Source organism: Furipterus horrens, unplaced genomic scaffold, assembly GCF_987537825.1.
Source record: "Furipterus horrens unplaced genomic scaffold, mFurHor1.1.pri manual_scaffold_6, whole genome shotgun sequence".
Taxonomy (NCBI): Eukaryota; Metazoa; Chordata; class Mammalia; order Chiroptera; family Furipteridae; genus Furipterus; species Furipterus horrens.
The window spans coordinates 41357797-41382014 of NW_028327176.1; the positions used below are offsets into that span (position 1 = coordinate 41357797).

The window sequence follows — 24218 nt, forward strand, 5'->3', positions numbered from 1 at the left end:
TTTATAGATGATTTGCTTCTTCCAAAACAGATGTTTCCAATGTCTTGTCTCCAAGACAAAGTGCCAAAGGCTCAGTCCTCATAAGCCATTTAATAGGAGCCAGTGAGAACATGCACAGGAAAAAAGATAGTATGCATGCATGTGTAGCTTCTAGACTGAATATTTAAGGTGCTTTAGCTTCTACAATAATGACTTGATGGTCACATTTCTAAAGGGGAAAAATAACGATTTTTAGGTACTTTTATAATCATGTGTTATTACACCAGTGAGAAATGGCCTTTTTATCCAGGTATCTGTACCTGATTATAGTAATAACAATAATAATAAGTTATATTTTTATAGGCCTCCAATTCCAAAGGCCCTTGAGCACTTCATATCATCATCATCATTATTATAACTCACAGTTAATTATACACGGACAGTCTGGGCATGTAAGTAAGAACACTTGTCTATAATCTGACTCATTCATAATGGTAAGGTCAGTGGTTCAAATCCTGGGAGGGATGCTGACGAGCAAAGATGGTTGCTGTTTCACAAATGCTTCGTGTCAGCAGGAATGGAGCCAGTGGTCCCAAAGGAAATGAAAGGTTGCAATATCAACGTTGCTTCCTTAGCTCGGGCCTGGAGATGTGTCTTCAAAGGGACTGGCCTATGCTGGCTGGTGACTGCTTGGTTTGGATTCTCCTAGACAGTCCCAATTTTAAATACTTTTCTCTTTTGACAGTACATTAGTTTGCGAGGGACACCATAACAAAATATCATAGACTTGGTGGCTTAAATAACAGAAATTTATTTCTTCACAGTTCTGGAGGCTAGATGTCCAAGACTAAGGTTTTGGCAGAGTTGGTTTCTTCTAACACCTTTCTCCTTGGCTTGTAGATGGCTATCTTCTCCCTGTATCTTCATATGGACTTCCCTCAGTGTATGTCTGTATCCTAATCTCCACTTCTCATAAGGACAACAGCTATATAAGAAAAAGCACACCCTAATGACCTCCTTTTAACTTAATTACCTCTCTAAAGATTGCATTTCCAAATACAGTCACATTCTGAGAGGCTAAAGATTAGGACTTCAACATATAAATTTGGGGTGGAGGGCAGGGGACACAATTCAGTCCATAACAGAGAGCATCCCAATTCTTTATTGTAAGACCCATATAGTCCCTTCCAACCAATCTTCAACTAAAATGAGGCAAGATGTAGAACTCCTCCCTGTGATATTCCCATGGTCCCCATCCAATGTTAAGTCCAAAGTCAGCTCCTCAAAGAGGTGGTTTTTTTTCTTTAAGTGTATTTTATTGATTATGCTGTTACAGTTGTCCCAATTTCTCTTCCCTTTGCTCCCTTCTGTACTCCCCTTCCCTCCAGCAATCCCACGCCCATTAGTTCATGTCCATGGGTCATGCATATAAGTTCTTTGGCTTCACCATTTCCTATATTATTCTTAATTTCCCCCTGTCTATTTTGTACGTACCACTTATGCTTCATAATCCCTGCACCATTTCCCCATTTCTCTCCTTTCCCCATCCCAGCTGATGACACTCCAAATGATCTCCATCCCTATGATTCTGTTCCTATTCTGGTTGTTTGCTTAGTTTGTTTTTATTTGGGGGGTTTCTGTTGTTGATAGTTGTGAGTTTGTTGTCATTTTAATGTTCATACTTTTGATCCTCTTTTTCTTAAGTAAGTCCCTTTAACATTTCATATAATAATGGATGGGTGATGATGAACTCCTTTAGCCTTACCTTGTCTGGGAGGCACTTTATCAGCCCTTCCATTCTAAATGATAGATAGCTGTGCTGGATAGAGTAATCTAGGTTGTAGGTCCTTGCTTTGTGTCACTTTGAATACTTCTTGCCAGCCCCTTCTTGCCTACAGTTTCTTTTGAGAATTCAGCTGATAGTCTTATGGGAACTCCTTTGTAGACAACTCTCTGAATTTTTCTTGCTGCTTTTAAGACTTTCTCTTTATCTTTAACCTTTGGCATTTTAATGATGGTGTGTCTTGGTATGGTCCTCTTTGGGTCTAGCTTGTTTGGGACTCTCTGTGCTCCCTGAACTTGTATGTCTGTTTCCTTTGCCAAATTAGGGAAGTCTTCCTTCATTTTTTTAACTAAGTTTTCAATTTCTTGCACTTCCTATTTTCCTTCTGGCATTCCTATGATTCAGATGTTGGCAGAATTGGAGATATCCCAGAGGTACTTAAGCCTCACCTCATTTTTTTCAATTCTTGTTTCTTCATTCTGTACTGGTTGACTATATATTTCTTCCTTATGTTCCAAATCATTGATTTGAACCCTGGTTTCCTTGCCTTCACCATTGGTTTCAGGTGGATTTTCCTTCATTTCACTTAACATAGACTTCACTTCTTCCCTTCTGTGTTTGCCATACTTAAGCATATTTGTCAAGTCTGTGAGCATCTTTATCACCAGTGTTTTGAACTTTATATCTATCAGGTTGGCTACCTCCTCATCTGTTAGTTTGGCTATCTCCTTGGCACTTAGTTGTCCCACTGGAACCTTGATCTTTTCCCTCTTTTGGGCCATACGTCTCTGTCTCCTCAACTTGACAGGCTCCTGTGTTTGCCTCTGTGTCTTAGATAGAGCTGTCACACCTGCTACATTATTAGAGGCAGAGCCTTCAGTATTCACCGGTATGGGGCAACCTGTTTCACCACGTTGTGGCGCTGTATGTGGGGGAGGGGCCTGAGAGGGAACAATGCCACTTGCTCGGCACCAGCCCCTTTTCTAGGCACTTCTCCCACTTCCTGTATGGGATTGGCATCTCTCTAGCTGTTGCCCTGGCTGTGGTTCCCAGAGTGGGTGGATTTGCAGATGTTCTAGGACCGTGGGGGCTCTCTAAACAAATGGACTCTGTTGAGAGACTGGCAGTTTCTTCTGCCGCCCAATCGCCAATGGTTTTCACAGTCAGAAGCTCGGAGGCTTTATTTTCCCCAGCGCTGGAACCATGGTCTGTGCACTCTGATATGCTGCTGGGAGCGCTCCCCAGGTGTCCCTCACTACTTTTTTAATGTGTGACTGTGCTTTCCTCCAGCCAGCCACAGTCACTGTCACCACCACTGCCTCCTTACTGTGTCCTCTCTGCCCTGGCTCCGCCCCTCCTACCTGTCTCGATGAGTATTTCTTCTTTATATCTTTGTTTGTCAGACTTCCATGCAGCTCGGTTTTCTGGAACTTATGGTTGTCTCCAATTTTGAAGTAGTTGTATTCCTTCCTAGTTGTGGAGGGAGATGCAGCATGTCTACCTATGCCTCCATCTTGGCCCTAAGTATCCTCAAAGAGGCCTTCTGTGACTTCAGAAACTAATATTGTTGTGCATCCCACCACCAAATCATATTGTGTAATTTACATTTTTTCATAGCATTTATCACTATCTGAAACTGCCTTGTTAATTTATTCACTTACCTTGCACAATTTGTCTTTCCCCCTAGACTCTGCAACAGAAACCTTATCAGAGTTTATAGTTTTATTCCAGGGCCTAGGAAAGAACATAGCACATAGTAGAGTTCAATTTCCTTTGTTCCCAGTGAGCATACCAAGAACCAGTCACAAAGGCTCGGAGACCAGATTTTATAAATACCTAAAAGACAAATCTATCACATAGAGAAGGACCCACATTATACCAAGCTCACCAGACTGATGTACTAAAGAGGATGCCATTTTAGTAATTCACACTAAGCAATAACTGTTCTGTGGACTAGATATGTAAAATACTTATGACCAGCACATTCTACTCATGTAGATAGGCCTAGAGAAGAGGTCACAGAATCACAAGGTGATGTACTCTACATGGACTCCAAGAAGGGAAGCCTGGTTAACTGAATATTTAACCTCATTTTGCTAACTACTCTGATCTCACAGTAGAAATGGTCTTACCAACATCACTGGAAGACACATGTTCCAGTAACAAAGGCTCCTAATTAGTGCTTACAGCAGCAACGCCAACATTTACTTCTACAACTTTCCTTTTTCTAGGTTTCTGAGGGCTGGTCAATCCCCTTTTTCACTGATGAAATCTTGCTTTGGGTATATTAAAACCTTTAGTCATTCATGATCAAGTCTTGGCCTGAGCACCAATCTTCCCTGATCCATGTCAAAAGATTAGCTCTCAGAGGGCAATTATTTCCTTCATTCCAAGCCCTAAGTATTGGCAAAACCAGTAATACAGAATAATACGTAGCCAGCACTTATTCATTCAAAAATATGTATTGAGCACCTTCTATGTGCCAGGTAGTGGGGACATGGTGAGGAACAAGATGAAGATCTGTCTTCTCAAAGTGCTTTCTTTCTGGTGGGGAGAAGAACAGTAAACAAGCAAACAAAGTAATAAGCAAGAAAGTACAAGGGAATGACACATTTTATGACAAAAATCAAAATAGTGACATAAAAAGTGACCTCTCTTCTCAACAGGGAAGCATCTGTATACAGATCTAGAGGAAGAGCAACCCAAGAAGAGGACACAGCAAGTGCAAAGGCCTCACAGCAAGGCACAGTTAGGGGCAACAAGCTTAAAGGAGCAGCAAGCCATCCCCAGGAGCAATAACAGGATAGGCAGAGGAAGCAGGGCACATGAAGAGGCTAGGGGCACATAGAAGGCAGACCTCCATGGACCTGGTAACAAGAGTGCAGTGGGAAGCTGTTGGAAGGTTGTGACCTAGAGAGACATAGGACCTGATTTACATTTTTAAAATATCACTCTGGTTGTTGCGTGGAGAATGGACAATGGTGTACAAAGATGGAAGCAGGGAACCAGTTAGGAGGCCACAGCTGCAGCACATAAGAGAGATGATAACAATGCAGACCAGGTGGTAGCAGTGACAATGAAAAGAAGTGGGCTGATTCAGATCTGCCTGGGAGGTAGAGCTGGACATTACTTAGGTTTCAGGTGCCTATTAGCCAAGTGGAGATGCCAAGTTGGTCACCAGAGAGAAGAGCCCAGAACTAAAGGTAGAATTTAAAATTAGAGCTACAAAGTTTGAAGTCATCAGCATATATATTTTAAGTTAAGCCATCTGCCTAGATGGAATCACCCAGGAAGGAATACAGAGTGAGAAGAGAAGTGACCCCACTGCATTCTAACATTCTCATCAGGAAAGGTACAGCCGGCAAAGAATTTCAGGAAGAAGTAGACAATAAACAGGTGGGAAAGCTCAAGAGAATGAGGTATCATAGAATCCAGGAAAAGAAAATGTTCAAAAGAGAGGGCATGGTCAACTGTGTGGAATATTTATAAGAAACTGAGTCAGTCGATGACAGATACGTAAATATTGAGATCAGTAGTAAAGTTGAAAATAGCAGTTTGGTTTAATAGTGTGGCTGGAGCCCAATAAGGTAGGGGTAAGAAAAAAGGTGCAGTAAGGACGAATAAACAGGATTCATAGACAGATTCTTCTTGACTTGCTGAAAAAGAGAGCAAAGAAATTAAAGGAAGAAGTAGCTTCAACAGGCAGATACTGTGTTAAGAGGTAAGTTTCAAGAGTATATTTGCATGCTGATCAGAATGATCCCATAGAGAGGAAGAAATCAATGATATAGTTCTTGAGAAAGCCACATGAATGAGACTGAATCACAGTGGGGAAGGGTTGGCCTTTGTTAGAAGCAGGGACTCATGGCCCAAAAGGAGGGAAGGAAGAGTACAGCTAAAGGTGCAGGTAAGAAGGTAGAGCAGAGGAGGTATGCCACTGACATCTATCTTCTCCAGGAATTATGAGATCAAGGTGCCAGCAGAAAAAAGGTAGGAAGAAGTAAAAGGAGGTGGAGGAGGTTTGAGTGGAGAGGGAAAGTGCAGAAGGATGGTTCCCCATTGCAGAGGGTGCATCTGTGATTTGGGCTCACGAATTTGAGTGAGCCCAGACTGCTAGCACCACATTCATGATTGCTAGTGACTATGGTGGCTCAAGGGAAGCAAAGAGAACAATGAGCTGGAGTGGTCAGGAAAGGCTTCCTAGGAGAGGTGGAACTTAAAAAATGTGTACAACTTAGATCCACAGGCCAGACCCTCCAGGTGAGAGGATTAGTAAGAGCAAAGCACAGAAGGAGAGATGAACAAGATAGACCGCTTTGCTGCAGGAGAGCAATGGGAGATGGAAGTGAGAAGGAGGTTAAAAACAGAGTGCAGAGAGCCCAACGGAATAGCGGAAGGTTTGAAGGAAGAAAAAATAACAAGGCTAAAGCAGGATTTCAGAAGATTAGCATAGCATGTGTATGTAGTATAGGTTGATAGGAGCTTTCTGGCCAAGAGGAGTGGCCATACTTAAGCCCAAGAGACCAGGATTGACTAATTACATTGGTACACGAAAGATACAGACAAAGCAAAGACCCCTGTCCTTAGGATGACACCCTTATCCATCCACCTCCTCCCTGAAGATCTTACATACGTTTAGGGGGATCATGAAAAACTGAGAATATTTTCCAAGATTTTGTTAATTTTGAAGCTGTTGGATGAATCCATTCTAACGTCCATTCCTTCTGAGAAAAATAGTCTGTCCACTGACTGGTCACAGCCAGATGGACTTGACAATATTGAATACTTGAAAAATGTCAGCAATATGCTAAGCCTGCCTTACTTCAACTCAATCCTCAGAAAAACCCTTTGAAGCAGATGTTTCTATCCCCATTTACAGCAAGAAAACTGTATCGCAAAGCTTTTAAATAATTTTCCCCAAGTCACTCAGCTAATAAGGAGAGGAGTCAAACCCAGGCTGGAGTCTGGGCCATGGAATCACTGTCCACAAGGTCCTTGACCAGACAGTGGCCTTAGAAGGAAATGCCACAAATGGGAGAGATGCTGGCCCCAGACTCGGCAGGAAAAAGTGGGGACCAAATTACTTGTGGTCTAACTGAAATGTCCAAGGTATGCATGAGTGTGACAATAGACAGTGGGCCTCCCCCATGAGGTTGGGTGGAGACCGGTCAGTTGCAGAGACCCAGAGAGAAAAGCAGAGAGAAAAAAGAAGCATCCAAATTCAAACCGACATGCAAATCTCATTGTTTTCTCCCTATAAAACCAACTCCTCCCCAAAGTCATTCCACAGGAAAGCACCAAATTAAGGACTTATTGTGCTATCCTAACATCCAGTTTCTGAAGAGAAGAGATTATAATTTATTAATGAAGCATAGAAAAGGGATATATATCCCCTAGGAGCTAATAGACAATGTTTATGTTTTTTGTTTTTTTCCTGTGACTTTACTTATTTCATCCATGTTTGTTTGGCTCCTGAGCCATCAATGGCTGAAGCAGGTATCAGTTTGTGTAGGAACATGGCAGAGCCTTCCAGAATATGGAACTGATAAATGTACTTATGTTAGTTGTTATCACTCTGGAGCCTGCTGCAAGCTTGATGGTGGCGTATAAAGTCAGATCATTCCAAATACATTCAGAGAAAGAGAAGATGAAATGGAAGAGTTTATTTTGTTTCTCCCAGTAGGTCAGTTTTAGAATCACAAAGTGCTCTGGGGTCACTTGGAAAATAAAGAAAATGGAATGTATCCGACTGCTGCCCAGGCTGGGGAAGCAAATCCCCAAATCACACAGAACTAGGAAGGATTTGGTTTCATTAAAAGCAGCCACTGGCTTTTGGCCCCTGAAGATGAAAGCAAAAGCCCCTTAAACAGGCTCGAACATGAGCTGAATTTCCGGACAAGTCCCCAGGGTGCCAGGATTGTTTGAAAGGAAGGCATGAACGTCCACATCTTTCCAGAGATTTGAAAAATCAAGGCAGTTCCAAATACATTGACCCAACCTTGTGGAAGAGAACAAGGAATGAGGAACCAACATGTCAGGTACTACAGAGACTTAGATTTAATTCTCATAACAACCTTGGACATAATACTGTTTCCATTTTACTGATGAGGAAACTGAGGCCCTGGTGAGGTTCAGTGGCCTTCTGAAGTTCACTTAATAAATGGCAGTGCGCAAACCACGAAGTCTTTCAGACATCAAAGTCCATGCTCCTTCAAGCACGTAACAGAACAATGAGTGTTTCCAAGTCAGTGGGTCAGAGTCTCACCAGGCCTAGCTTCCCCCATCATCATAAATCAGGCCCTTTTGGCTTCTTACTTGCATCCACCAAATTTATATTCTGCTTTAGCCTAGTTCCCAGAGCTAACTACTAAAAGCCTGTGTCCCAAGCTCAATGTCTAAGTGAGAAAGCTCATTTGCTAATTTGGGTGTGCATACGGGCCCTCCTCCAGAAAGAACAGAAGTTGGCTATCCAGCCTCTGCACAACTCCACAGATAATGAACAAGGTCAAAAATGAAGCCAAGAAAAATACATGTCCTAATGGTACATGCTTTTATGCCTGGTAGGCCACAGATCTGGGGTTCTGAGCTTTCTAGCATTGATCTAAAACAGGAAGGAAGGGAAGGTAGAGGGAAGGACGGAAGGAAGGAAGGAAGGCAAGAAGGAAGGAAGGAAGGAAGGCAAGAAGGAAGGAAGGAAGAAAAAAAGGGAGGGAGGAAAGAAGGAAGAAAATACTAATTTATGATATTTGTTATACCCACAAATTAAAAAAACAAAACCACCAGATGAAATAAACACTATCTGCAACATCCTTATAATAATAGACTAAGGGCTATTTTGTATATCAGCTCTTATCCTACAGGACATTTCAGGAAAAGTAGTTCTTCAGGGAGTCAGGGCATTACTGTCTCCAAAGGGCACTGACTATTCTCTGCTAAGAGAGCAGTGAGAACCTGTTTCAGAAGCATCAGACCAGAGGCTCTTCTAGGAGACGTCTCCTACCTACCATTACTCACAAGAAAGGTCATAAGAGATTGTGCATGGATCCCTTCAATCTTACCACAGGAGAAAAACATCAGCCTTCTGGAGGTTAGATATCAGCCCCATAGTTTCTGGTCCAATGTAACATGGGGAGTATTCCTAAAGGCACAGAATCACATCCAAGGGAGTGAAAGTACATTCCTTCCCTTCAGGAGTGGCTCTGGTCCTGGGAAAGCCTACAGTTTAAGGATCTGATGTTTCCACCTAAAATAATAGTGCCCACCAAGACCTAGATGCTGGTTTAAAAAGTTTTAGAAATTTGATTTTTTTTTTTTTCCTCAACATTACCTCCCTCATGATTCGAAGGAAGAATCTAGTTCGTCAGAAGATTTCAAGTCTGAGTTTGCAGGCCCCATTCAAAATCTGCACACAACCTTCATTTCCTGCTCTGAAATTATACAGCCTCCTTCCTCTCACTAAACCTAACCTGGAACGGCAAGGGGGAAAGGGACGCCCTCATCCTCCCTCCAGTGGCCTCAGCATCAACCGCTACACTGAATGGGACCAGGTCAAGGAGGTGCTGGAATACGAAGCCCTAAGAACAAGCAATGTCATCATGCATGACTCTTCACACCTGTCATTGGACGAGGCATAACAAAACTGTCTCCTGGTTTGGCAGCCCTGCACCATGTGCACTTCTAGAGGTGAATCCGAGAGCCTTTTCCAACCTGGGTTTCTGACTGTCTCCATGCTGAGAGGTGAAGCACTTGACATTTGGCTGCCATGCTATTGTGAACATGTCTGATTGTGCACAAGGCATGTGGAAATCAGAATGTACCTGTCACAGGTGTCAGCCTCTGTCTGACAGGTACAGATCTGAAGAGTGGTCACAACTTGCTGTTTCTCGTGGCAAGTATCTCTTGGTGACCTTTCCTCTGCAGATAGGCAGGCACCAGCCTTAACATGCTAATGTGCCCCTGTATCTCCCAAGGGTTTCCTTCCAGCTCCATGGCTGTATGATGGGAGTTCATGAGAGACAGTAACTGAGAGTGCGAGCTGTTCTGAGACTCCATGAAGCATGTTTGGAAATGGCATTGACTTTTTCTGGACAATAGGATACCAGTGTAAAGTTACAACTTTTATATAATAAATCAACATGCCAATCCTTTATGCATTTAACAAAATGTGATTCAATATCACTTAGCATTCTACTTTATCTTATTATTTATTTAGGTGCACCCTGCCTTGTTTAACAAAAGATTATAGGTAGCTATTATATTTTATAACCAAAGGCAGTGCTACTACTGCATTCAGTTTTCACAATACACATTGGACTTAATCAACTGATTACTTTTAGGAGACATAATTTTTCATTAAGCATATTCACCATTTGATAACCCCACAGTTGTTGGACGGATGGGTTACTCAAATGGCATTATGTTTTTTCTTTGATGAATGGTGGCTAGAAATGTGTTAATCTTATGAATGTTTAGACTTTTCTCAGAGTTTTTATTGGCAATACTATCATCTTGGCTTACCAAAACAAAATGCGTTTACAGCCATTAAAATTGTATTAACATTTCTGACCAAAAAATTACTTTGTAATTGTATTTCTTATATATTTGAAACCCTCTAAACCCAGACCTACACAAATGAACACAGGGAGTCATAGCTAAGATCTGCTTACCGGGAGCAGAAACCACTGGAGCCACAAACTGGAAGAAACACTTAAATGGTAATTTTGACAAATTGCTAGAGGCTGAATGTGGACCACCAGGACATTAAGAAACTCCCAGGGGCCACAGACTTAGTGAAGCCCCCAGGCTTTGTGAATTCTACTTCTAGGAACCCCAGCAGGTTCTCATAGTGAGCCAAGAAATATGTCCTTATGGCTATGGGAGAAGGAGGGGTAAGTAACCACTTGAAACACATCAACATGTCAAGAACATTCTCCAAAACAAAGTCTTATTCTCTATGAAAAAGTCTTTGCCTTATCCCACATAGGGCTTTATGCCATAAAAAAGGAAGGTCAATGACCCAACACTAGCACCCTATCCTTCTTGTCTCACCTAAGGGAGGGGGGAAGAAACTACAAAACACTTGTTGAGGTCACTGCCCAGGACACAGGTCCACTAAAAGACTAAGATTTTTATCTTAAGATTATATAACACCTTCCCTCCCTGACATCTCGCCACCACAAAAATAGATTCCAGTATAACAGTGGATTACTGTTGGAAGAGTTGCAAGGTGCAGACTCTACTTAAGGAAGGATTCTTAAGGAAGACCAAAGAAAATAGAGGAGACAAACAGAAGGACACCAGAGGAATTTGAAACTCCTGACACCTAAAGTTAGGGCACATTGAACACAGCCCAACTCCAAACTCGATTACTAAGTTAAATTTCACACTAATAAAGACCTTTTACTTAAGTTCTTATTACCCAATACATTATGCCCAGTTTTCAACAAAAAATTACAAGATATGCTAAAAAGAAAACAGTCTGAAGAGATAAAGCAAAAACCAGACTCATATATGAAACAAATTGTAGAATTATCAGACAGAGAATTAAAGTGACTATGATTAATATTTTAAGGGCTCGAATGGGAAAAATAAACAATATGCAAAAACAAATGGGTAAGGTAAGCAAAGAGATGGAAACTCTAAGAAAGAATAAAAATAAATACTACAAATCAAAAACACTGAACAGAAACAAAGAATACCTTTGATGAGCTTATCACTAGACTAGGCTTTGCTAAAGAAAGAATCAGTGACTTTAAAGATATGCCAATATAAACTTCCCAGATTGAAATACAAAGGAAATAAAGAATGATAAAAACAGAACCTCCAAAACCTGTGGGACTATTTTTTAAAGTGTAACATAAAAATAATTGAAGTATCAGAAAGAGAGGAGAGATTGGAGCATAAGTAATAATGTAATGAAGTAACAGTGGCTAAGGATTTAACAAAATTAAACTAAAGTGAAGATCCAGTAACCTCAGCAAACACCAAGCAGGATAAATTCCAACAAAACTCTAAACCTAGATATATGAAATTTAAACTGAAGAAAACCAAAGACAAAAAGGGAGTGGGGGGAATCTTAAAAAAAAAAAGAAAGAAAGAAAAGAAAGAAAAACACCTTACCTATAAAGGAAACCTGTTAAGAGTTAAGAATTACAGCAAACTTCTCATCAGAGCAAAGGAGATTCAGTGGAGTAAGTATAGTCTTCAACAAATGACAGTGGAACAGTTGAACATCCATATACCAAAGAAATTGAATCCAGACACAGACCTAACATATTTCACAAAAATTAATTCAAAATGGATAATAGACCTAAATGTAAAACTCAAAACTATAAAACTTCTAGAAGAAAATCTATGTAATCTAAGGTCTGGCAATAGTTTTCACACAGAACACCAAAAGCATAGTCCATAAAAGAAAAGTTAGACTTCATTAAAATTTAAAATATCTAATCCATGAAAGACTGTTCAGAAAATCAGTACAAAAGCCACAGACTGGGAGAAAATATTTGCAAAACATATATCTAATAAAGGACTGGTATCCAAAACGTACAAAAACTCTTAAAACTCATCACTAAGAAAATAGCAATCTATTTTAAAATGGGCAAAAGATCTGAACAGACACCTTACCATAAAAGATATACAGATGGCAAATTAGCTTGTGAAAATATGTCCCACATCATACATCATTAGGAAATTACATATTAAAACAACAATGAGATGCCACTAAAAATCTACTATTATCACTAAAATTAAGGGGGGGGACCCTGAGAATACCAACGCTGGCAAGAAATTCTCATTCATGGTTGATGGTAACGCAAAATGGTACAGCCATTTTAGGAAACAATTTGACTTATTCTTACAAAGCTAAACATAGTCTTACCATACAATCCAGAAATCATACTTCTAAAAATTTTGAACTGATTTGAAACTTAAGCCCATACCAAAACCTGTACCCAAATGTTTATAACAACTTTATTCATAATCCCCCCCAAACTGGAAGCAACCAAGGTGCCCTTATTAGGTAAGTGGATAAGTTATAGTATACTCATACAGTGGAATATTATTCAAAAATAAAAAGGACTGAGCTATCAAGACACACAAAAAACATGAATCAACCTTAGATGCATATTGCTAAGTGTAAGAAGCCAGTCTGAAAAGGCTACACATTATATGATTCAAATTATATGACATTCTGGAAAAGGTAAATCTATAGAGACAGTAAAAAGTCAGTGGTTGCCAGGAGTTCAAGGGAAGAGAAGAGGGTTAAAAAGGTGAAGCACAGGGCATTTTTTAGGGCTGTGAATCTATTCTGTATAGTACTGTAATGGTGGATACATGACATTGTGCATTTTTTAAAATGTGCAGACTTTTACAACACCAAGTGTGAAACTTAATGTATATAAAATTTTGAAAATCATTTAGGAGGCCTGGCGGGGAGCAGGAATCACAAGGACAGAATACAGATTCCTGTATTACGCAAGTGTGAAACAATATCACTGACAAAGGTGGAAGACAAAGGTGCTGACCCATGTAGGTTTGGAAGTTAGCAGAGTTTTTAAGACTAAAGGCGAAAAGCAACTGTATATATTAGCACTGTATTCTTATTGATAATGTTGTTTTACACAGGGATGCAGGTTAATAATTCTGATACTGACATATATTCATATATATTCATATATATAGATACATACACACACACATATGGTAATAGATTAGAGCTGCAGACATCAATATGAAGTTATGTTCAGCTTCATATAAATACACATGGTTACATTAAGAAATATTTATAGATATGTGCATTGTGCATATATATGGATTAGTATATACATATATTTCCTTACTCTGCCAGCTGAGAGAGCCTAGAATTAACAACACCACAGTAACAATGAGCACCCCTGTCATCCAGATTTTGGTTTCTAATACCATTCTCCAATAAAAGGAAACAGACATCATTGGAAAAAAGCTCAATTCTATGAATGAGACAGGAAAAATATAAGATGAGCCTGGAGCATCATATAATGTCAAAAAATATGGAAGTACTCAAAAATGAATCTTATAATGCTGAGGTTATATCAAAGGAACTTAGGAAACAACTGAAATGTTCCCTGTGGGGGACGACAGGCATGGGGAGATGTGGGAAGCAGACAGGCTTGGTTTAAAAGACTCTGACCGCTGTGAGGAGTCGTCACCCCACCCCCACCCCTGGGCCCTTAGTCAGCAGATTGTCTTCCAGGCCTGCTCTGAATCCCACCCTCTGGGGGATTTTAAAGATAGAACAGAACTACAAAGTGGCTTTTGAGGAAGAGGGAACCTGCTGTTTTTTTCTGTATAGCCTCAAATCCTTGTCAGTAAAATGTGAAGAACAGAATGATTAAGTAAGAGGAAATGCTTTTGACCTTGTGTAAAACACTTGGATGTTTCAACCCTATATTGATTTGCATTTCGCTTTCATTCCCTACCATTTGGGGAAGGGCTGCATGTTTTCCTTAAGTACTTCTGCATGTGGAAAGTGGATAAAAACCCTGGCTAATAAAGAAATGAGGGCAATTTTCCACTAGAGAAAACCCCCTCCCTTCCTTCCTCAGATGGAGAGTGTCTGAGTAGTTTCTTCATCCACTCTGAGGGACCCAGAGTCTCTCTCAGTTCCCAATGGCCAAACCTGAAACAACTGAGCACTGAGTAAATAAAATACTATTAAATTATACCTTAAAATCTTCTATGCAAAAGAATTCCAAATAACATATATGTTCCTGCCTCAAGCAGGTAGAGCATAGTTTCCAATCCCTGAAGTGTAGGTGTCACATAATAGCTTCCTTGCAAAGAGTACAATAGGGAAAGGTGTGCAGAATAACTTTACAGTGGGGAAACCAAATGTATATTACTTCACCCAGGGACCAAGGTCAACATCAACAGTGATAAATCATTTTGATAGTATATACCTTTGATATGATGTGATGTGATAAAAATGGCAATTTACCTCTGTGGTGTGTGTTCCTTTTTTTATTTTTATTTTCCCAGAAACCATAACCCTAGTCTAATTATGAAAAAAAGAAATCTAATTGAGGGGCATTCTCCAATACACCTGACCAGTACTCCTCAAAATGGTCAAGTTCATCCAAAACAAGGAAGGTATGAGAACCTCTGACAAAGAAGCTGAGACATGACTATGAAATGTGTGGTGGTATCCTGGATGCAACCCTAGAACAGAAAAAGGACATTATGTTAAAAGTAAGAAACTCTGAATAAAGTGTAGACTTCAGTTAATAATAATGTATCGACATTAGTTCATTTGTTGTAATAAATGTACCATACTAATATAAGATGTTAATAAAGTGGGATGTCTGTGGCCTGAAGTAGGATTGGCATTAAATCCTGAAACTACCCTGCCTCCTTAGCCAGCTGTGGCCTGAGTTTTGAGTGAGCTCAAATAAATATAAAAGCCAAGAAGTAGTAAGCACAGCTGAGAAACTTTTGTCATTTTGTCATTTTGTTGAGCTAAAATGCAAGTAGGCCATTATTCGATATTGGTTGAATGGATAAATTTATGAATTTAGAAGATACTGCTTAGAAGCCATTGTAATGTTTCACTGATGTGAAACTTGTATAAATCTTGAGAATAATAGCATTTTCAAGCTGCAGAAAGACCTTAAGAGAAATCTTATTCCTAACCCTTTTATTTTCTAAATGAGAAAACTGGCTCAAAGAGGTCAATTAACTTGCCAAGGTAACACAACTGGTTGATCCTTAAACCAGAATTTCTTTTATTATAACCAGCTTCTAACTTGAATATATTATGTAGTATTATAATAATATGTCCTAAAGATTAGTACACACGTGTTGGTGTGAACCCCTAGTTAATCCCTCCACTCCACCGTGGCTCTCGAGGCATTGTTTATAACTAGTCAGTCTCTGTCTGCTGCCTCCCCCTCTCTCTCCTCTCTGCCTCTCTGTCCTACCCCACTTTTTTCTCTCACGTTCCCCCTTTCCACCTTGTGTGAATATATTTCTATATGTGCTTTTCCTCTTCCTCCCCATTCATTCGTAGTTCATTTAACATCACTACAGATTTAAAGAGTTAATCTTGCTGAGTATTACACACCACCCCTAATAAAAAGGCACCATCAACCTCCTTGTGGCTTAAGAAGGACATCCATCTGACTTCCAAATCGAATCAGCAAACTAATATTCGATTGTTTTAATCATAAATTCTTTGGATCAGTGCTTAATTGGCAATATAACTAATTCATTTAACAATCAATTTAACCAATATGGAGAAGTCCAACCCTGGTGTTAATCTGGCACAAATCTGAGTTCCAGACAGGGTGCTTCCCATACATAAGTGCATTGTCGTTGCCTCAAACATGAATTATGTGGTTATTACTAATACATTCCTCATCCAAGAATTTATTCTTGATCATGCCTCATGCTTTAGAATGCATATGTGAACTGTCTTCTCATCTGCCCTCTAGATGAAAACAAATGCCTCATGAAATCATCCCTCACACTTTGCTGTGTTCTGAGGAACCCTAACAGGATATTCCCCCAGTTCAATCAGATTCCAACATACAACTACCTACTCAATCTCAGTTCTTAGTCCTAGCTCCCAAGAGTAGGAATAGTTTCAAATGATCCCAAAATTCTGTCATGACCAAATTTCTCTCTTTACCAGCTTTGTAAAATTCCTTATTTTAGCCTTCAAATGTTATTCTTAAAATGCAAGGCAATACATGTCATTGTTGGTCAGGAACCTGCTAGCTATAATGAGCTTATCATCACTGGGTCAAGAGGACAGCTGAGTTTTGATAGGACTGAAGACTTCAGAGTTTGGAACAGAAAGGAGCACCAGAGAAGGTTGCTATGGACACCCAATCAGCATTCCAAATAATCAGCTTTTAGGACTTTAGACAAAACTTTAGATAAAACATACAGTATGAAGATAGTTGATGCCTAATTAATATTAGCTACAGTGAATTGAAAGGTATTTTTCATGGCTCCATTGTCCCACTACACAGGGGTTGGATGGTCATGCTGAGGAGTCAGTAGAGGAATTGGGGAAGAGAGTGGTCTAGTGCAAGTAATCACCCATTAGAGACCCAGAAAATTAATGTAGGGGTCATGATCAGTATTGTTTAATGGATGGGATGTGAAATTTCAAAATGCACTAAATACAGCAAGGATAAAAATTGTTTTGTGCAACTTTTGTTTCAGTTGTCTGTGTGTACACATGTGCCTACGTGTAATGTGGGGATTGTGGTAAGAAAAGTAAAACAGTGCTTTAGATGACTTTCAGAAATCTTGATTCTATTTATTCATCTTGCCTCTCCACTTCATTTTATACCACCTGGTCTGTGGTAGGTGCTCAATAACTGTCATGCATCACATCAAGTAAAAATAACAGATTCTTGGGATCTCAACAACTCTTCAAGGTAGGTATTCTGACATTGATTTTATAGAAGATAAGATTAAGTTACTTGCCTGTTCTAAACGACTCATTCAAGGCCACACAGCTGATAAGCTTGTATATCCAATATTTGAACTCAGTCAGAATAGAGTTCTAATAGCCTGGATATGGGAAGTGCTCCACTGTACTCTTAAGAAGGTTGATGATGAAAGAGCAAAAATTAAAAGTAGAAATTCATCAAAAATGTTTAGCTAATTAAATATCAATTCATGAGGCTCTAATAGAAATATGAATAATTTCAAATTGTAAATTCCCACTATTAAAATAAGTAAATCTCTTAATTGTATAATCTAAAGTGCTGATGCCCAAATGGCAGTCCACATTTGGGTACATCACAACTACTGAAGGGGCTTTACAAAAATACATATTCTTAAACTTCCCTCCTGGAGAACCTGACTGAAAAACATATATTAACAAAGCCCCAGTGATTGTACACAGACAGGTTTAGGAACAATGGACCTTGTTACATTTCTAGATTTAAGATGTCATAGAATCTTTAGCTGGAAGGAACTTTGGACACCATCTAGTCCTTGGGTGGCAATGAGTTTCATCTTGAGGAACAATTTGCAAAGGATAAATAATGCTTCATGGAGAATCAATGGCGAGAGATTTCAGACAGCATCCAGGCTTGATCAGACAGTCTCAAGACTATGAAATGATGCTTGGTATAAATGTGGAGGTGGGAAGAAAGCACTGCTATGGTCCGATCCCTTCATTTTCCAGTCCTGCATGCCCCAAACACACATTTTAGTGACATGGGGGTGAAATCCAGGCTGCCCCACTCCCGGTCCAGTTCCTTAGTCAAAATAATTTCCATTATCCATAATATAGCTTATCAGAAATGCTGGTTTCTAGAGAGCTTCTAGCTGGTTACAACAGAATAAGCCATACTTTACTTGAAAGATTAAAGCAAATCTGCCCTAATTATTCCTACTTATTAATACCTCAGCTACTTTAAAAGGCAGGTATAATATTTTATTCCATGATTAGCTACAAAATTTTAAATGGTGACATCCCTTGAGAATTAATCAAGAAGAATGATACGTAGTCTTGCAGTTTCTGACGTGGCTTTAGATTCATACTAAAGAGTATATGACTAATGTAAGATATTTTCTTGAAAGTAGGTATTGATGAAAATATAGAGCATAAAGAAAAAAAGAAAGAAAAAAAAACAAAACTGGATGCCTGAAGGGAAGAGAAAACATTACTACAGAAGGGAAAATGTACAAGAGAGGAGGCCTGGTCTACTTTCACAGTTGCACTTAGAACAGCCAGGCCAGGAAAACGTGCCCCCTCAGCTGGGCCTTAGGCCAGTTACTCAGTGCTCATCAGCAAATATGGGTAATAGCTTAGACCCCTCAGGGTGGCTTTGAGAATTCATGGAGAAAAATCTTATGTTCCAGAAAAGACTTCACACATTTCCTGGTATATAAAGTTCCTCCGTAAGTGTTTACTAATCTGCGTGTTAGAAAAAGAACTTTGTATGTCCTGAGGAACCTTTCCATGAAAATCAAAATGAGGTCTATTCAACTCAGGGCTTAATCTGAACTGAGATTTCCATGGTTCATCTAAGATCGAAAGCCAAAGGCAGTAGTCAGAGGAGAGATAACACTGTGTCACAGACCCAGGAAGTCTGGGCTAGTTACAGCATCAAAGAATTTCAAGATGGCACTGACCTGCAAGATCAGGCAGTAGTAGTCCATACGAGTTATTTACAAACCAGGAAACTCCACCCAGCAGGAGCCATTCAGGTAGGTGGCCTCGTCCCAGCTTCTCTAAGCAGTGTCTGGGCGGCACTGCAGGAAAACAGGTATTTCTGGCACCGGGAAGCTCCTTTTGTAGATTAAACACAAGGCTTTACAGGGAACTAAATAAACATTTTGACTTCTTCCCTTCTTCAGTATGTCTACCCACTATTTCCAATAGGTGCTTTTGAACACCTATTCTGAGGTGATACAGGTAAATTGGAAAACATTAATTTACTATTAACATAATTACAGGGTGTTGTTTTTTGTTTTTTTTTTTTTTCTGCTCTCTAGAATTTGTTTAGTGTTTGGGGCCAAATCCCTTTCACTCTCACAATCCGTCCTTTGTTTTATAAAGGAGATACTACAATGTCTAGCTGGTGGGGAGAAAGTGCCCTTTGAAATTTCCTGTTATCACAGTCATGAGCTGTGTCTAATCAGAGGCAGCACAATAAATAGGCACAAGGCTTCTTTAAAATGCCCACAGTCTGTTAGAATTAAATGTCTTCCTTTGTGACTCTCCTCAAAATACATTTTTAAATAGTTGCCCAGTCCTAAGCTTTCCCTAATAAGGTTCCATTTAAATAAATTTGGAAATATTTTCTTTTTTAAAGGAAGCCACTCAACTTGGAAATGTCAGATAAAAATACATGTACATTATAAGGCTATCACCTATTTTCAGCTACGTTTTTCCAAGCTCTGTATTTCCTTTCATTCTTTTTTCTCCCTCTGCTTGCTGTTTCCAGGAGCTTCGGGGAGCTTCCTCACCCAAGAGGACAGGGCTCATCAGATCACAAACAATTTCATCTGTTTTCCCGGCTGTAGCCATTATATGAACAAAACTGGCCCCCATCGCCTGATACAGCCCTTCTGAGTAACCCCAGCTCCCCAAACCCCAGCTGAGGCCACGTGACTGAAATGAAACCAACTTGCCCTTAACTTTGGAAAATTAGCCACTCTCCTCCTTGCTGTGCCATGTCAAAATTAAAGAGTAAACAGAGGTCCCCCAATCCCCCTGATTGCATTAATCATTCAAATGACGTATTAGCATTCTTCAGACTCTTCTGTTGTGCTTCCAAATTAACACCTCCAGGTTCAAGGGAATAGAAATTAACTGAATTATCTGGCAGCCCCAGATGTCCTAGCATGCTCTTCCTTCTCACTGATTTAATATGCCTGAAGAACAGTTATGAGGCAGAAACACTGCTAATGGTCAAGAAATAATTTATAACATGTGTAACCAACAACCTTAGCCCCCCTCCCATCTTACAAAGTGGTTGGGATTGCAAGGGAGCCCTGGCCGCCGCTGCCACTGGACACAGCCACCTTACCCACCCTCTTCCTCTCCCGGGTCCCTGTGAGAGCCAGGGTGATCAGCCCTGCTCTAAAGCTGGGAATCTTACTCCCCAGCACCGCTGCGGGGCACCGAGCACATGGGCGTGGAGACGGCCCGTGGTATGTGTCCCGGAGCAGAATGAGCAGGAAATGCTTTGAGAGCAGAGCCCACAGAACAGGCAGGGCCTCCTTGGCATTTCCCAGCTCTGGCCACTGGCAACCTTCTTGTCCAGGCATGAAAAGTATCAGAGATTCCTCAGAGCTGTGGAAGGGCTTTTTAGAACATTGATGTAATCTTTCACAACAGAAGCCTGTTTCCCTTGGGGGTTAATCCTGTCATTTGGGAGTGTCTCCAGGGCATTAAGCAGTAATTGCTTGCATAACTCCAAGAGGCAAACAGGAAGCTGGCTGGAGCACACACTTTTCACAAGCTTCCTAGAGCAGGCAGGTCCTATCCTTGGCATTGCAGCCCCTCCCAAACCGAAGCTCCGTCCCCCTTACCCATTCTAAGGGGTGGCCCCAAGATAAGGCAGGAGCATTAGGGGGGTCACCCAGGAGCCTCACCCCTACTCTAGTTCCCAGCTGCTTGGCTCTTCTGGAACAGGGCGTAGGGGAATAGGGATAGGAGAGGGTCAATACCTGACATCACCTGAACACAGAGGCCTCACAATAACAGGCAGAAATTCAACGCTTTCTCCATGCCTTGGTGGGAACCGAAACATCAGATGTTTATTAAATGACATAGCGGTGACGACTACTTTGCACAGTGAGCCCAGAAGTGTATGCTGTCGCTTTAAAAAAAATTGAGCCGATGCCAGGCTAGTCATGGTAATGCTCCCATGGCATGATTAGATTCATGCCCAGGGTTGTATTTGCATATGATATTCAGGGCATGATTTTTTTATTGTTCTTAATCAGAGCCGAATGTCAACAAAATAAATGAAGTTGCGAGTTGAAGTGAAATTTTTATCACATCAGGGATGTGCTTTTTCTCCCATTTATCACAGCCCATATTGAGAGAGTGAAATTTTTTGAAAATGTGGTAATCAATGGAAGAGCTCCATATGGCAGGGATCAAAGGTGTTACATAGTGTGTGGTTCTGCTTTATTGCCAGCCAGTACTGTTAATTGGACAACAAGATCAGAGGCAATATTAAAATCCAATTAAATTGATATGAACAGATTGCCAAGTGATGTACACTAATGTATAATTGAGTATCAAGCAAATGCAAGTCCCCATCTTCTGCTTCTACCTCCTGAATAAATGATGGCGCCATAGAGGACAGAAACAAGTTTGCACATTAGCTCCACAGCTCTGGGCTCTCATTTGCTACTTTCAGAGTTGATGACTTTTGGTTTTCCTCCTAGTCTGTCTTAAAGAGACAGACACTTCTCCTGTCCACCAAGCCCCCACCCCTGGGCCCCCCACCTGGGATGGGTTTTCCTCCCCAAAATCATTTTCCCCTTTTGGCGCTTGGAAATGAAATATATGTTTCCTATGCTTCATTGCATATCTATTATATAGCAGGTCCTAAAGAGCAGCACATTGATAATATATTGTGCTAGTTGTAAATGATCTGTCCATCCAGAGGGGAATGCTAACACATTTCTAATGCTGTTTCCCAGATAAAAATTATAACAGAATGTGTGTCACCCCACAAGGAAGGCAAGAGAAAGCCAGAGAGCAAAGCCTAGAATGAGCACTGTTCGAAAACCTCTTTGCACAATGAAGGACCAGAGTAGCAGTTGTAAGAGGGCTGTGGGTGATATGCGTCCCAGCAGTGGATCCCGTGGCCCAGCTGTCCACCAGGGCTGCCAGCAGGAGCTGAAGTGGGCCTCCATTCATTCCTCTCCAAACAGGGCCGGCAGGAAGGGATGGAATCCAGAGGAAGGCAGTCCCTCCCACTCAATTAGAGCAATTAGCTCACAGGCCCGAACTGGGGCCAGGTCTGGCTGAATAGGATCCCCCTGCCCCACCGTTTGTTACTGGAGCTGAGCTCACACGATTTAATGAGGATCAGGAATGGGTAAAGCCAAGGGCTGTTGCTGGCAAACACTCTGGGGGCCTGTCCTTTCCTCCTATAAGAACAACCCCAGATTACCCCCAACAATAGAACCTGTTAACTTATACAACTTTGCTTAAGAAACAAGCCTGATGGGACGTTGGCAGACTTCCCCCTGCCAAGCAAGAACTACTGCGGGCAGCCGCCAGCTTCTCAGGATTTAAGCACATGATGGAATGGTAAACGAGGGAGCAGACTGTTTATTCCAGCAGCCAGATTGTCTCTGGCCATAAAGTTCTGTTTGAAAAGTTTTTTTTCTCCCTAGTATATTTTTTAAAAGGGGGTGGGGTGGAGGAGAAAGGCATGTAGGAGAGAATATTGAGAAAAGATGTTTTGTTATCGTTTATTCAAGCTGCTCAGAGAAAAGCATCAACCTACCTGGTTGTGAATAGACTTGCTAATAGAGACCAATTTCAGCATCTCAGAAAGAGAGAAGCCAGAGAGAGCTGGGTGTGTGGGGGGTGGCAGGGGGTGGGGTGGGAGGGGCGGGGTTGGGAAGGATTTAATATAAAGCCTATGGAATGGGGTTTCAACTAGTTTGAAATTTGAGTTGCAGAATTAGGCACATTTCAAATTTTGACCTAACATTTATGCCTCTTTACAAAAAGGTACATGCTCTTAAAAATTAGATTTTATTTGCTGGCCTTAAGAAAATGAGATGGTATCTACACTCATAAACCACTTTGAGTTTTCTTTTCTTGGCTTATAATAGAGCAGTGGTGGATCCTGGTCAGCAGCTACTTACTGAGCAACTGTTGAATCAAGATGATGTTTTGTTTTCTTTTTCCCAGACCCTCCTTCCTGACTTAGATCCAAACAGCCTCAATCTGCAATTCACCTTGAATGCAGAGCAAAGAGAAACTCCAAGTGAAATCAGACCTACAAGGCACCCAGCAATAGGGTTGAAACATGATCCCGCCCACGTGAACCACAACTGATGAAGCCGCTGCTGGCCTCCTATTAAACAGGGAAAAGTAAGACCAGACCATCTTCTGCCTAGAGCCGAGTTATGCTTTTCAACAAGGTAGCCAGCTCAGGACTGTGACTCCTCTCTGCCATCATCCTAGCAAGAGATGCCCCACAAATAACAGAAAGACAGGCTCCCTGGCCCTGGGTATCCAAAGGTCTCTGAGAACTAGGATGAAGTAGTTTCTAGAAGCTGCTGTTTGAGTTGAGTAATTTCTTAATGCCTATTTTTCCACACCATGACTACTGAGTTACCCTGAAAGGAGTCCAAGAATTGGGGAGAAAGTAAAACAAAACAAAAAGAAATGTATCATGGAACTTAATAGAACTTAATGATATTTTAGCAAAATAAATTGAGTAGCTTACAACAAACAAAAACCAAACTGGTCATCTTGAAACAATATCGGCCCCACTTGAGAACAGAGCCCTCATATTCCTGAACTTGTTCTGATCCTCAAAATGCAGGAAACCAAAGAAAATGAATAACCAGGTAATGTTGATCACAACAGCCTCCACTTAGAGAACTTCTCCTGGGTGCCAAACACTGTGCTACATGGTTCACAACTTTTCCTCCTTCATTTGTCACCACAACCAGAAAGGTGGGAAATATTACCCTCATTTTTCAAAGGAAGAACTTGACTCTCAGACAAGCTAAGTGACTTTCTTGAGGTCACAGGGAGGAGAGACAAAACTGCAATTTAAATCCAGACCTGCCTGGCTTTAATCCAAATTTTATTTTCTTATTTCTAATCTACACAATCCAGTCTCCCAGAGTTGCTCCAGAAGAAAAAAAACAATCACTCTAAACTCTATTTAAACTGTAGACACACCCATCACCACATAGAGACCTGGATTCAAGATGCTTAAAGAAATGAGAGTTATTCCTA

The 24218-nt window shown here is 40.8% G+C and overlaps 1 long non-coding RNA gene across 1 annotated transcript; it reads right to left on the minus strand.

Annotated features, from left to right (window-relative positions):
- Positions 1-842: 842 nt before the first annotated feature.
- Positions 843-18988, minus strand: LOC150006007 (uncharacterized). The gene is made up of 3 exons (XR_016511717.1): positions 18899-18988; positions 3424-3496; positions 843-964 (listed from the first exon to the last, which is right to left on the minus strand). It is a non-coding gene; the product is annotated as an uncharacterized LOC150006007 (long non-coding RNA).
- Between the last annotated feature and the right edge of the window lie 5230 nt (positions 18989-24218).